Genomic DNA, 12406 nt, shown 5'->3' on the forward strand with positions numbered 1-12406 from the left:
GTCCTACTCTCTGGCCAGCAGGCCTTCCAGCTTCAGCAGGATCCATGTTTAATGCATTCCTTCTCCATTCACTCAGGAGCCTGTGACCTGAGCTTCCTTCACTCACTGAGACCTCTGAGACCCTGGAGTTAATTTCAGAGCTATCCTGGTCCACCTCCATAGATAGCTCCTATCTTCACACATTGAAAATTGCACAATTGCAAATTGGCTTTGATTAAATCAGTTTCATGCCTCCCAGAAGACCCTGGACTCACTCAAATTGATCCACTGTGTCCCCAGTGTTGAATTTTATGTAACAAGGATCTCAGACTTGACTGAGACACAAAAGCTTGAGTTCTATCCTAATCCCAGGACAATGCCTGCTTTCTTGCTCTGTGTTTGTTTGCCTAAAAAGGCCACTCATGTGACTAACCCAGGGCAAAAGAAGGCTCACCTCTCCTGGACAAATTATTTGAAAACTATTCATCCATGCACACCCATTTTTAAAATCCTGGACAAAACTTTTTTGGCCAGCTTCTGTTTTAAGGAGAAGTATGCTTCTTTTTTTCTTTTGATTCCAAAAGAAAAAAGGATAGTTGAAGGAAGTTTTTTTCCTCTTTTTGTGCCTGGAAGAGTACTTACTTGTAGCTTTCTTGTAGGGGAGCTGGTGCCAGAAAGAAGTTGAAAATGTCACTCTCTCTGCCTTGTGGAATTGGGACAAGTATTGTTCTGGGAAGAAGTGAGAAAAAGGTAAGGAAAGTGACACGGAGTCCATCGGAAAAGCTCAAACTCCCCTGTGAGGAGAATTGGCTGAGGAGCTACAGCCATGGTGGCTGCCTACTGTTTACATCCTAACCTTCTGTGGCTTGAACCCCACAGTTTGGCACAGGATTCATTATTAGAAGGCATACTTCTCTATTTGTTTAACGTATATAACTCTTCTTTCTGCAGGTGGATTGAAAGCTCTTCAGAGCCTAGCACAATGTGAACACAGCAGGCTTTTGCTCATGTCTAAGAATTATGATGTTTTATTTTCAGGATAAGCCTATCTACTGGTCTCATTCTCTCACAAAGTAGCAGGAGGAGAGAAAGTCCAGTGTGGGGTAGCAACACATTTATAATATTACTATGAATACAATATTATTTTCTTAAAAACTTTTTGAGAAGGACAATCACACTTGTTTTCCTGAAGAGGTGTTTTCTTCACCCTGTGTTTCTTTGGCACACTTGTTTCTTTTTCTTATTAGTTTGACAATGTTATTTGTAAATAGTCATTCAAGAAGCCATATTTTAGGTATTCTTGGACAGCATCTCAAAACCCACTTTTTCCAGCACGTGTAATGTGTACCTACCCTGGTGCAGAGACTGCTGGTTGGCAGACCCTATGGCTGTCTGCAAGTCCAGTCTCTTTTGCAGCTATGGGCAGCCACATGGCTTGGGTTTTTTTTTTTTTTTAAGATTTTATTTATTTATTCATGAGATATACACAGAGAGAGGCAAAGACATAAGCAGAGGGAGAAGCAGGCTCCCTGCAGGGAGTCCAATGTGGGACTCGATCCCAGGACCCTAGGATCATGACCTGAGCCAAGGCAGATGTCTGTTCATTCACTGAGCCACCCAGGTGCCTCCACATGGCTTGGTTTCATCCTACAAGCTATAAGCAGAAGTCTTCTAGGGGAGGCTGGTGAAATAGTTTCCGGTTTTCTAGATAGAAAGGCTGTGTGGGTAGCACAGTCTAATGAATAACTGACTCTTGGTTTTGGCTCAGGTCATGATTTCATGGGTTCTGAGCTCACTGGGGAATCTGTGGTGATTCTTTCCTTCTGTCCCTCCCCCTACTCTCCCTCTCTCTTTCAAATAAATAAATCTTTAAAAAATGATTGCAGATTTTGTTGTAAGGGCCCTTCCACCTTGTCCTTTCTGTCTCAGCACAGGTGAGGTTCCTTTGGCACATGTGCGAGGAGCTGTTCTCTACAAGCTGCAGCTTCTGGAAGTGATAACTACTTATTGTAGACATAGGATTTCTTGATATCCCATGGCCCCCCTGTCTGTGCCTCTGTGGTCCTAAGATTATTAGAATGTGAGTGATTGGAGCTCTAGAAATGAGCAATCTTCTGAGGTTCTTTTGGTTTTTTGGATGATTTTTAAATTATATTTTCCCATAAGAGGCATGGATTTTATTAATTTTTTAAACAGTACTTTAGCCAACAAAGTTAACACATGCTTATAAAAATATTTAAACTGTCCCAAAGGTATTAAGTAAGAGTTTTCTCTTCTCTCCCTAGAGAAGTTAACATTTCTTATGTGTTCTTTCAATTATGTGTACATATATTTATTTACAAAAAAAAATCATAGTACATGATATTCTGCATCTTGCCTTTTTTTCTTTTAAGATGTTATTTATTTATTCATGAGAGACACACAGAGAGAGAGGCAGAGACATAGGCAGATGGAGAAGCAGGTCCCCTATGGGGAGCCCGATGCAGAACTCCATCCCAGGACCCCAGGATCACAAACTGAGCTAAAGGCAGATGCTCAACCACTAGGCCACCCAGGCATCCCTGCATCTTGCCTTTTAAACCTATCTTTTTCAAAATATGTACATATGCCATTTTCTTAATAGGCTCATGGTATAAATTATTACATGGATAAGTCATGAACATTAGAGAAAATCCAATTAAAACTACAGCAAGATACCACTATACGCTTATTAGAATGACTCCGCTAAAAAATCCTGACCATACCAAGTGCTAACAAGGGTGCAGAGCAACTGAAACTCTCATAAATTGTTGGTGAGAATGCAAAGTGTTATTGCCAGTTTGGAAAATGGTTGCCAGTCTCTTATAAAGGTAAACGTACACTTCATATGCAACAACTCCATGCCCAGACATTTACTCAAATGAAATGAAAATGTATGTTCTCATAAAAATCTCTACACACACATATATAGTGGCTTTATTCAGTTGTCCCAAACTTGAAATAATGAAAAATTATTCAGCTGGAAAAACCAGCTGTGGCACATCCATACAGGGGAGCAGGCCTAGGATCAGGATGAGGCAAATGATGTACTTGCCTCAGGCACAAAATTTAGGAGCACCAAAATACTCAGTGATCAAGATAAATAATATTAATGCAATATTTAAAAAACAAAACTGATGTAAAAACTACACAATGAACAAAATACAAAAATTTAAAACAGAACCTGATCCTGCACATAGACAACCCTAAGAGTTAAGCAAGCTGAGAGTGAAAGTGCAAGGAGGTAAAAAATGATCCAATTAGCATTTTCTTTCTTTAGAAGAAAAGGCAAGATGCAGAATATCATGTACTATGATTTTTTTTTTGTAAATAAATTAGCATTTTCTTTCATTTTCTTTTCTTTCTTTGAACAGTTATGACAATTGTTCCCAAACGAAGCAAGTTCTTTGTATTGTTATAACTTTAATCCATAGTACTACAGGATAAATGGGAAATTTTTATTTTGTTACAAATACATGCATGTGTGATTTTAAAAATAGTAAGAGCTCTGATGTAAGGTATACAGATTTTATTTAATAAATCTTTATTTAAAAAGTAAGAAAACCAGCTTTTTTCATATAAATAAGTAATATTTATTTCTGAAATACATTAATAATATGTTTTACTTTTCAGGAATAGAACTTGATCAATTTCAAGCCAGGAAAAAAATTTTACCAAGAAAATCACTAACTCAGGATGCTTTTATACTTTATTCACTTAAAACAATGATAAATAGTTCACTGTGTTTCATGTCTTTATAGCAATCCGATTTTTTTAAACTACTTTTTTGTTTTACCAACCTGTCTGAAAAGCTGGTGTGTAATTTTCTGCTATTTGTAATTGGTTTACATTTTTGACACAAACTTTTATGTACATATATTTGATTGTTTTATGTACATATATTTGATTGTTAAATATGAACTTACATGAATTGAGCTAATTCTACTTGACTATAATATTTACTGGAGCCTCATGGATTAAAAAGAAATATTTTGCAAATTCATATTAAAAATTCATTTTTCAGAAATATAACCTCTAAAAAGCCATATTTGATGATAGATATGATGTTCTGGAAAAGGAAAAAGAATGCATGTAGAAATGAATCAGAATTATGTGGGACAGGGATCCCTGGGTGGTGCAGCGGTTTAGCGCCTGCCTTTGGTCCAGGGCGTGATCCTGGAGACCCGGGATCGAATCCCACATCAGGCTCCTGGTGCATGGAGCCTGCTTCTCCCTCTGCCTATGTCTCTGCCTCTCTCTCTCTCTCTCTCTCTCTCTCTCTGTGTGTGTGACTATCATAAATAAATAAAAATTAAAAAAAAAAAAAGAATTATGTGGGACAGTTACAGGTTTGGTTGGAAAACACAGTGCTTCGACCACCAAAAATAATCAAGTCCCTAATATTGATATTATTAGAATAGAACCAGCAAATTCTGGGTTACCTAAAGAATCATTTTCGAATTGTGAATAAAAAAGTGAAGAAAAGGAAATGTACATTTCAGAAACTACTAAACAAAAGTATAAGCAAGAGAGCAAGAAAATGCCTTTTTTAAAAAATTTTATTTATTTATTCATGAGAGACACAGAGTGAGAGAGGCAGAAACCCAGGCAGAGGGAGAAGCAGGTTCCACACAGGGAGCCCGATGTGGGACTCGATCCCAGGACTCCAGGATCTCGCCCTGGGCCAAAGGCAGGTGCTAAACTGCTGAGCCACCCAGGGATCCCCAAGAAAATGCCATTTGTAATAAATTTTCATATTGGTCCATTGTGGCTACCAATTTTCAGTAAAAAAAAGTGATTTTAATAGACTTAACCCAAGATAAGATCCATATTATAGTGAATCTATTTCACATACTGGCTGAAGATTTCAAGAGACTATTTTTAAAAAAATGTTCTAAAGGCAAACTAATTAATTGTGACTGGCTCATTTATTCTAAAAAGTCTCTGCCTTTATTGTTTCTTTCATGCATGCTTTTTACCAGTGATACTACAAAATCTTATTTGCAACTCAAAAACAGGTTTCAGAGACTGGAAGATTTAAGCATTTTTTGCCATAAAAATGTGACATTTTATCATAATGCTTTTCTAAACTACAAGTATTTTTTTTAATTATTCAGACTAATAGATAATGCTTTGCAAAAGGAAATAAAATTAGAGAAACAAAAATTGTGGGATATTTTGCAAGTGATTTTAGATGCTATGTTCAGTGCAGAAATAATTTACTTCTTAGAGAATGACAAGAAATTATTGGAAGTCTAGATGCTGGAATGTTTCTAAATTTAGTTGAACTTATAGATCATTACTGTCAATAGAACTAATCACATGGCTGATCATATACATGAATCCATTATTTTTTTGTCTAATAAAATTCAAGGTAAAATAGTGATGTTACTAGTAAATCATATAGTAAATCTGAAAAATTATTGAGAATAAAAGAAGCAAAATAATTTTGACTATACCTTATATAGATCATTGTGAACAGGTGTGTCAGATTATTAGGCATATTCACATTATGAATAATGGTATCAATAAAAGAAAGTTCTACTGACTACGGAAATAAGAAAACTGGATATGGTCTAGCTTGTAAAATTTTTAGTAAATTGGAAAAGATGATATCACCATAAAAATGCTCATGGCCAGAGATATGATAATGGAGCAAACATGGCTGGTCTATATAAGGGTGTACAAGCCAGTATTTCCTCCTAAAATTGATTATGCCTAAATTTATGCAATACTCAGCTCATAGTATTAACATGCAAAAATGTTGCTTCTGTGAATCAAAATATAAACTTTTTATTTATTTTATTTATTATTATTTTAAATATTTTATTTATTGATTTATGAGAGACACAGAGAAGGCAGAGACATAGGCAGAGGGAGAAGAAGGCTCCATGCGGGAAGCCCAATGTTGGACTCAATCCCAGGACCCCTGGGATCATGACCTTTGGGGAAGGCAGTTGTTCAACCATTGAGCCACCCAGGTGTCCTGTAAACTGTTTCTAGTATGGTATAAAGCACATATGCCTTTTTGGTGAATTCAATGACAGATGGAATATTATTATCCCTGCCTGAAGAATGATATTATAGAACACCTGACGGCATAAAGATCAATTGCATCAAGGCACTTTATGTTCAAATTAAAAACACCTCTCAAATATTAACAAATATAATATGACAAAATACAATATGCTGTAACTGAAAACATCTTGGTGCAATAGTTCACACACTTTTATGAGACTTATGTGTATAGAATGATGTTTTAAACCAACAAAAAGGTTAATAAAGCTGTATATTAAAAACATGTGACTATACATAAAGTTTCATACATGAATAGAAGGCCTATCCCTTTGCTTATAACAAACAAACAAATTCCTTTTATTTTTTTTTAACAAATTCCTTTTAAAGCATATTTGATGAATGTAAAACTTTAACAAGAGATATGAATACTTCCAGAATTTGAAAATAAATGAAAAGGAAAGTTAAGAAGTAAGAAATTTACAAATCACTGCATGAGAGTATCAATTATTATGAAAAAAATGCACATCAAACAAAACCAATAGAGAGTATAAATGTTCTAGTTTCACACTTGAGGTGGAGATATGAAAAATTAAAGAATTTTCAGATTTAAAATTTTTAACTAGAAAACTTATTTTCTTTTTTTTTGTTTAAATTTATTTTATTTATTTATTTATGATAGGCACACAGTGAGAGAGAGAGGCAGAGACATAGGCAGAGGGAGAAGCAGGCTCCATGCACCAGGAGCCCGATGTGGGATTCGATCCCTGGTCTCCAGGATCGCGCCCTGGGCCAAAGGCAGGCGCCAAACCACTGTGCCACCCAGGGATCCCCGAAAACTTATTTTCTATGATTACATCTATTTACAAAAACCAGCCACTGATTTGGCTCCTAAATAGTACAACAATTTACGTCCTTAAAGAAATTTCATCTGACATAATTTTAAGCAATATACACTATCAACTTGTAAAATCAGTATTGAGTTTGGATTTCTAAAACTGATTGACAAACTTTACTTAGAGTGATCTTGTCCAAATTTGGAAGTGATCTATTTTTTAAGATTTTATTTTTAAGTACTCTCTTCATCTAATATGGGGCTCGAATTCACAACCCTGAGATCAAGAGTTGCCATGTTCCACCAACTGAGCCAAATAGGCGCCCCTGGAAGTGACCTTGAGATTTTTTTTTAACAATGCTAATCTTCATACAATATCTTCTGCAAAAGGAAATGAGATAAGCAAATAAGTAACTTTTGAAAATACTAATAATGAATTTGCTTCCATTAAAGCCAGGAAAGTAAAATTACAATGAATTCTGCTTTGGTATAAAATAAAATTTTTATACTTAATGTGAATTTAAATACACCTAATTTTCTAATTTTCAATACTTTTTAGCTACTTAAATGTTCAAGAAAGAAAATACCCATAAAATTCATAACAACACGTAGATAGGGGTGCATAGTTCTCCTTTGCCATAGGCTCTGTTTTGGCTCCTCAGGGCACCACAATGGGCATACTGCTCAGCAACAGAAATGAACTTCTGACACATACCACAGCATTAATGAATCTCTAAAGTATTCCGCAAAGTTGGGAAACCAATTCAGAAGGCCCTAAATGTATGACTCCATTTAGGATATTTGGGAATAGAAAAAACTATAGGCACGGAAAGCAGATCACTGGTTGCAAAGGCCTGGGATTGCACAAAGGACTCGCTGTGTAGGGACAGGGAAGGATTTGGGCGCTGATGGAAGTGTTCAGCATCTTTTTAAAAAAGATTTTATTTATTTGAGAGACAGAGGGAGTATGAGAGAGAGAGAGGAGCATGAACAGGGGGAGGTGCAGAGGGAGAAGGAGAAGCAGACTCCCCGCTGAGCAGGGAGCCCAGCAGGGGCCTTGAAGCAGGGGCTGGATCCCCAGACCCAGGATCATGACCTGAGCCAAAGGCAGATGGTTAACCTACTGAGCCACCCAGACGCCCTTGTAGTATTCAATATCTTGACTGTGATTGTGATTACACAACTGTATGCTTTTGTGAAAACCTATGGAATTGTTAGCATTTCTTTTTCTCTAAAAAAGAGTGAGCATTTTTTTTCTTTGTGAGCCTTTGATTTCACAGCAGAATAGCATCCTTTGGAGAAGATGACTTTGGCTATGGTAAGAAACATAAATTGGTATAAAGTTTCTAGAAAAAAAGAGACCAGTTTAAATCTAGTATAATAGTCCTTGTAGAAATGGTTCACTCTGAATTCCTTTTTGTCCTCGATTATTGTGGTTCTCCACTTTGCCCTACTTCTTTTATTGCCTATTATCTAACTAACGTCTTATTATTTGTTTATGGGGTCTAAATGTTCCTTGCAAGTAATAGACCTAAGATGTTAATGGCGTCCTCCAGAATTGCCTAACTCCACTTGAGGCTGAGAGGGTTCAAGAGACTCTTGAGAGCACATGTTTTTTCAAGGTTAGGTTTAATTACCTTTTAGTAAAATCTTGGCATGGGGACAACCATATTGAGGGTGCATGTCAGAGCAAAGGCTTTTAGTCTTTGGAGGTTTTCGCCCACATCTCAATTATGTTTTTCATTATCCTCTTGGCAAGCCAGCTAGATTGCTAAATCACATGGAGTTCCCCTAAGACTTTGTGTATTCGGAGATGTATACTGTCTTCCTAGGCGATTAACTAGTAAACTATTATAACTCAATATTTTGTAGTTCATTTCACAGATAGATTATATGGATCCTTTTAGAGAGGATTATCACTTGGGGTTGGAAGAAGCTTTAGGGCTTTGTTATTCAAAATGTGGTCCACCAATCAGCATCTGCATCACCTGGAATTTTTGGAGAAATGCAGGATCTAGGGCCCAAGTCCAGGCCTACTAAGTTGGAATGCATATTTTCATAACCTCTGTCTCCCCATTTGTGTGCACACCGAAAGTGGAGGAGCACTGCTAGCTGTCCCCTGGCTGAATCACTTAGCCGCTGCTCAGCTGCCCCAGCTGCCAAAGGCAGCTCTGCAAAGAGCTCAAGAAAGGTGAATTTATTGCCTTTTTGTACCTTACAATACTATTTATACAATACGTGTATAATGTCTTGTACAACATAATACAGATATTGGACAAGGTAAACACATTGAATACCTTGGTTATTACTTACCATGTAAATAAATGTGTTACAGTAGGAGTTTGATAATCACACAAAGTATTCATAGGGAATTACTAGATAGCATTTGCATGGCAATGCTGAGAAGTCTCTGCTTAGAAATTTTCAGGTAGATCATCTCAGACCAACAAACAACAGCAAAGACTTTTGATGCAGTTAGTTTAACCTTTACAGTGGCTGTCCTTTGGGGATACAGGGGGCAAATATTAACAATAAACCATACTGGTCAGTGATATTTCTGGGGGTAGCCCTAGGACTACTTTAGCATTCAAATGTATGTAATGTTTAAAATTTAGAAATAATTCTTGATACCCTCATCATAAATGACTATAGAAATGGTTTAAAGTACTCAATTCTAAGCAGCATATTAATTTGACCTTTTTTGAGGCTCTCAAAATTCCATGATCTCTCTTTTTTCAATTATAGTTACTTATACCACTGCCCTACACTTTCTGCTAAACTGTGTATTTGCATTGAGGTCATCTTTTTTTTTTTTTTTTTTTTAAGATTTTATTTATTCATGAGAGACACAAAGAGAGAGGCAGAGACATAGGCAGAGGTAGAAGCAGGCTTCCTGCAGTAAACCAGATGCAGGACTTGATCCCAGGACCCCGGGATCATGACCTGAGCCAAAGGCAGAGGCTCAATCACTGAGCCACCCAGGCATCCCCAAGGTCATCTTTCTAAGTGTGGTTCCACAATTCCCTATTCAAATCATTGAACAGAAGTGTTTGGGAATTCAGAACTTTTCAAATTTAGATGATACTATTTATTATGTCCTATTCCAAGCAGAGTCTGGGGCAGCACCCCTTAATCAAATATTAATATTTCTGCAACATATGAAATAAAAAGTCACAGTAATTCATATGAATGAAGACCTTAAATTCTTTTTCTCAGGTCAGATAAAGTTTTTGCCACAAAATAGGTTACAACATTTTTTCTGTTTTCATAGTTTTTGTTTGTCTTGCTTTTATATTTTGCAGTTGTGGATAAGGAAAGATGGACCAGGGCAGCCCAGGTGGCTCAGCGGTTTAGCGCCACCTTCAGCCTAGGTTGTGACCCTGGAGACCTGGAATCGAGTCCCACGTCAGGCTCCCTCCATGGAGCATGCTTCTCTCTCTCTCTCTCTCATTCTGTGTGTGTGTCTCTCATGAATAAAATAAAATCTTTTTTTTTTTTTTAAAGAAAGATGGACCAGTTTGTCATAACAAATTAGGGGAAATTTTCGGACTGCTTTAGTTCACCTTTGCCTACAAGTAGGAAGGACTAAGCAAAAATGAATGTGAATAAGTGTTTGTCAAAACTAAGATGTATTGGTATAGCCCATAACTTTCTGTATGTTTGCTATTCAACACAGTCACAGTGAGGGGATGGGGTGACTCGGTGATGGGCACAGAGGGGGGCACTTGATGGGATGAGCACTGGGTGTTATGCTATATGTTGGCAAATCGAACTCCAATAAAAAAATATACAAAAAAAAAAACCCAAACCACAGTCACAATATTACTTGAGGCCAGGGGGTAACCCTGTATCTGTTGATGCCAATTTTCATCCCTTCTTTCTTTCTAAAAGACCCTAATTTAATCCACTGTGCCAAATTAAAAATATTTGCTTCATCAGACTGTCTTGCAGCTAGAGAAGTTTCTGAGATAGCTTCTGTTTTCCTCACACACATCCAGGCTTCCTACTTCCCCATCCCTTCTCTCTGCCTGGGTGCAGATGTGGTATGTGGGGGCACAGCAGCTATCTTGCAACTAAGAAGTGACAAGCACGAAGACAAAAGCCTCATGCTCAGGATGGTGGAAGTAAAAAACAGGAAAAGCCTGTTGAGCTTCCAGAGCAATGTTGGACTTCCCCAAACTCCTTGTTGCACAGGGCAAGCATATTATTTAAGCTACTGCTTCTGGGTTTCTGTTATTTGTAGCTAAACACACTCCTAAATGCTACATGATAGCACTACTTTTTTCCTCCCTTATTTCTTTTTATATACAATAAATTGACTCTGCCCAGCTGGACTCCCTGGAATGATAATTATAACACTGTACTATGTCTGTATCCATTATTACTTACCTTGCCAATTAGAAACACCTTTAACTTGTGTTGGTTTTCAAGGTTACCTTCAATCTCCAAGGAAGAATTGCAATGCAATGCTTCTCTCATTGGTAGCTTTTGTCCACTCCTTACCTGTATGGTAAATGCTAATATAGGAAAAATCTGTATGGTAAATGCTAATATAGGAAAGACAATAGATAAACATGACAATAGATAAACATTTACCTGTATGGTAAATGCTAATATAGGAAAGACAATAGATAAACATGAATTTAGGGGAATATGTTTGCAAGACATTTCACAAAGGCTAAATTTAGAACATGTGTTCTAAATGGTAAATGTTGTCCCTTTCTTCCCAATAAAAATTACTATCGAACAATGACTGCAGAAGTTAAGATGAAACATTTAGAATGATTTTTAAAGTATTTTTTCTAAGGGAATTTAAAATAAAGCATTCTAATCGTCAAATTAATAATTGTTTCCTTCATTTTCTATTCTTACGCAAAATTTACAACAAACCTTAGTTAATAATTGGTTAGCTTAGTGCTCCATCCAAGTCAAACCAATATATTATAATTCAATCCATCCCATTTAACTCTCATTCAAATCTGCATATTCTTTTCTTAAAATATTCTTTTCTTGCCTTCCAGATTCTCTTTGACATTTGAAACATTTATTTTAAAATTCCTTTCAGATGGTTCTATTTCCTGTAGTTCATTAAGTGTAATTCCTTATATATGATGTCTGCTGATTCTCTCCTTGGCCTAGGAGCATATCTTCAGAGGTAATCAAGACTTCTGTTTGGGTCCTATTTGATCACAGGGCTGTAGGAGAATCTTCACAGGGTTGGTTTTTTGTGGTAGAAATGTGCCCCAACACAAATAAAATTTAGAATATGATAAAAATGGCATTTTGAATCAATAGAGGAAAGGCAATTATTTAATAAATGGTGTAGGTAAACTTGGATCATATGGAAAAAGTTGAAGTTATATTCACAACCTATTAAAACACCAATGATGTGATGAGCACTTAGTATTATACTATATGTTGGTAAATTGGATTTAAACTAAAAAAAAAAAAAAGGAATTCATGGAGTATCTATTATAATCTTTGAGTGGAAAGGTCGGAAGCCATACAATAAAATTCAACTGCATAAAAAAATCTGTATGGTAAATGCTAATATAGGGA

General features: G+C 36.5%; 1 long non-coding RNA gene across 2 annotated transcripts in view; it reads left to right on the forward strand.

Annotated features, from left to right (window-relative positions):
• Nucleotides 1-374: 374 nt before the first annotated feature.
• LOC106559580 overlaps nt 375-12406 on the forward strand; it is a 35365-nt gene continuing 23333 nt past the window's right edge. The window contains exons 1-3 of one of the 2 annotated variants that reach the window (XR_005367412.1): nt 375-531; nt 639-729; nt 10150-10570. This is a non-coding gene — a long non-coding RNA (uncharacterized LOC106559580). Of the gene's footprint in view, nt 532-638; nt 730-10149; nt 10571-12406 lie in introns of those variants that run through there. The other variant, XR_005367413.1, reaches the window with a different exon arrangement.

Source organism: Canis lupus, chromosome 12 (assembly GCF_011100685.1).
Source record: "Canis lupus familiaris isolate Mischka breed German Shepherd chromosome 12, alternate assembly UU_Cfam_GSD_1.0, whole genome shotgun sequence".
In the NCBI taxonomy this organism is placed as follows: domain Eukaryota; kingdom Metazoa; phylum Chordata; class Mammalia; order Carnivora; family Canidae; genus Canis; species Canis lupus.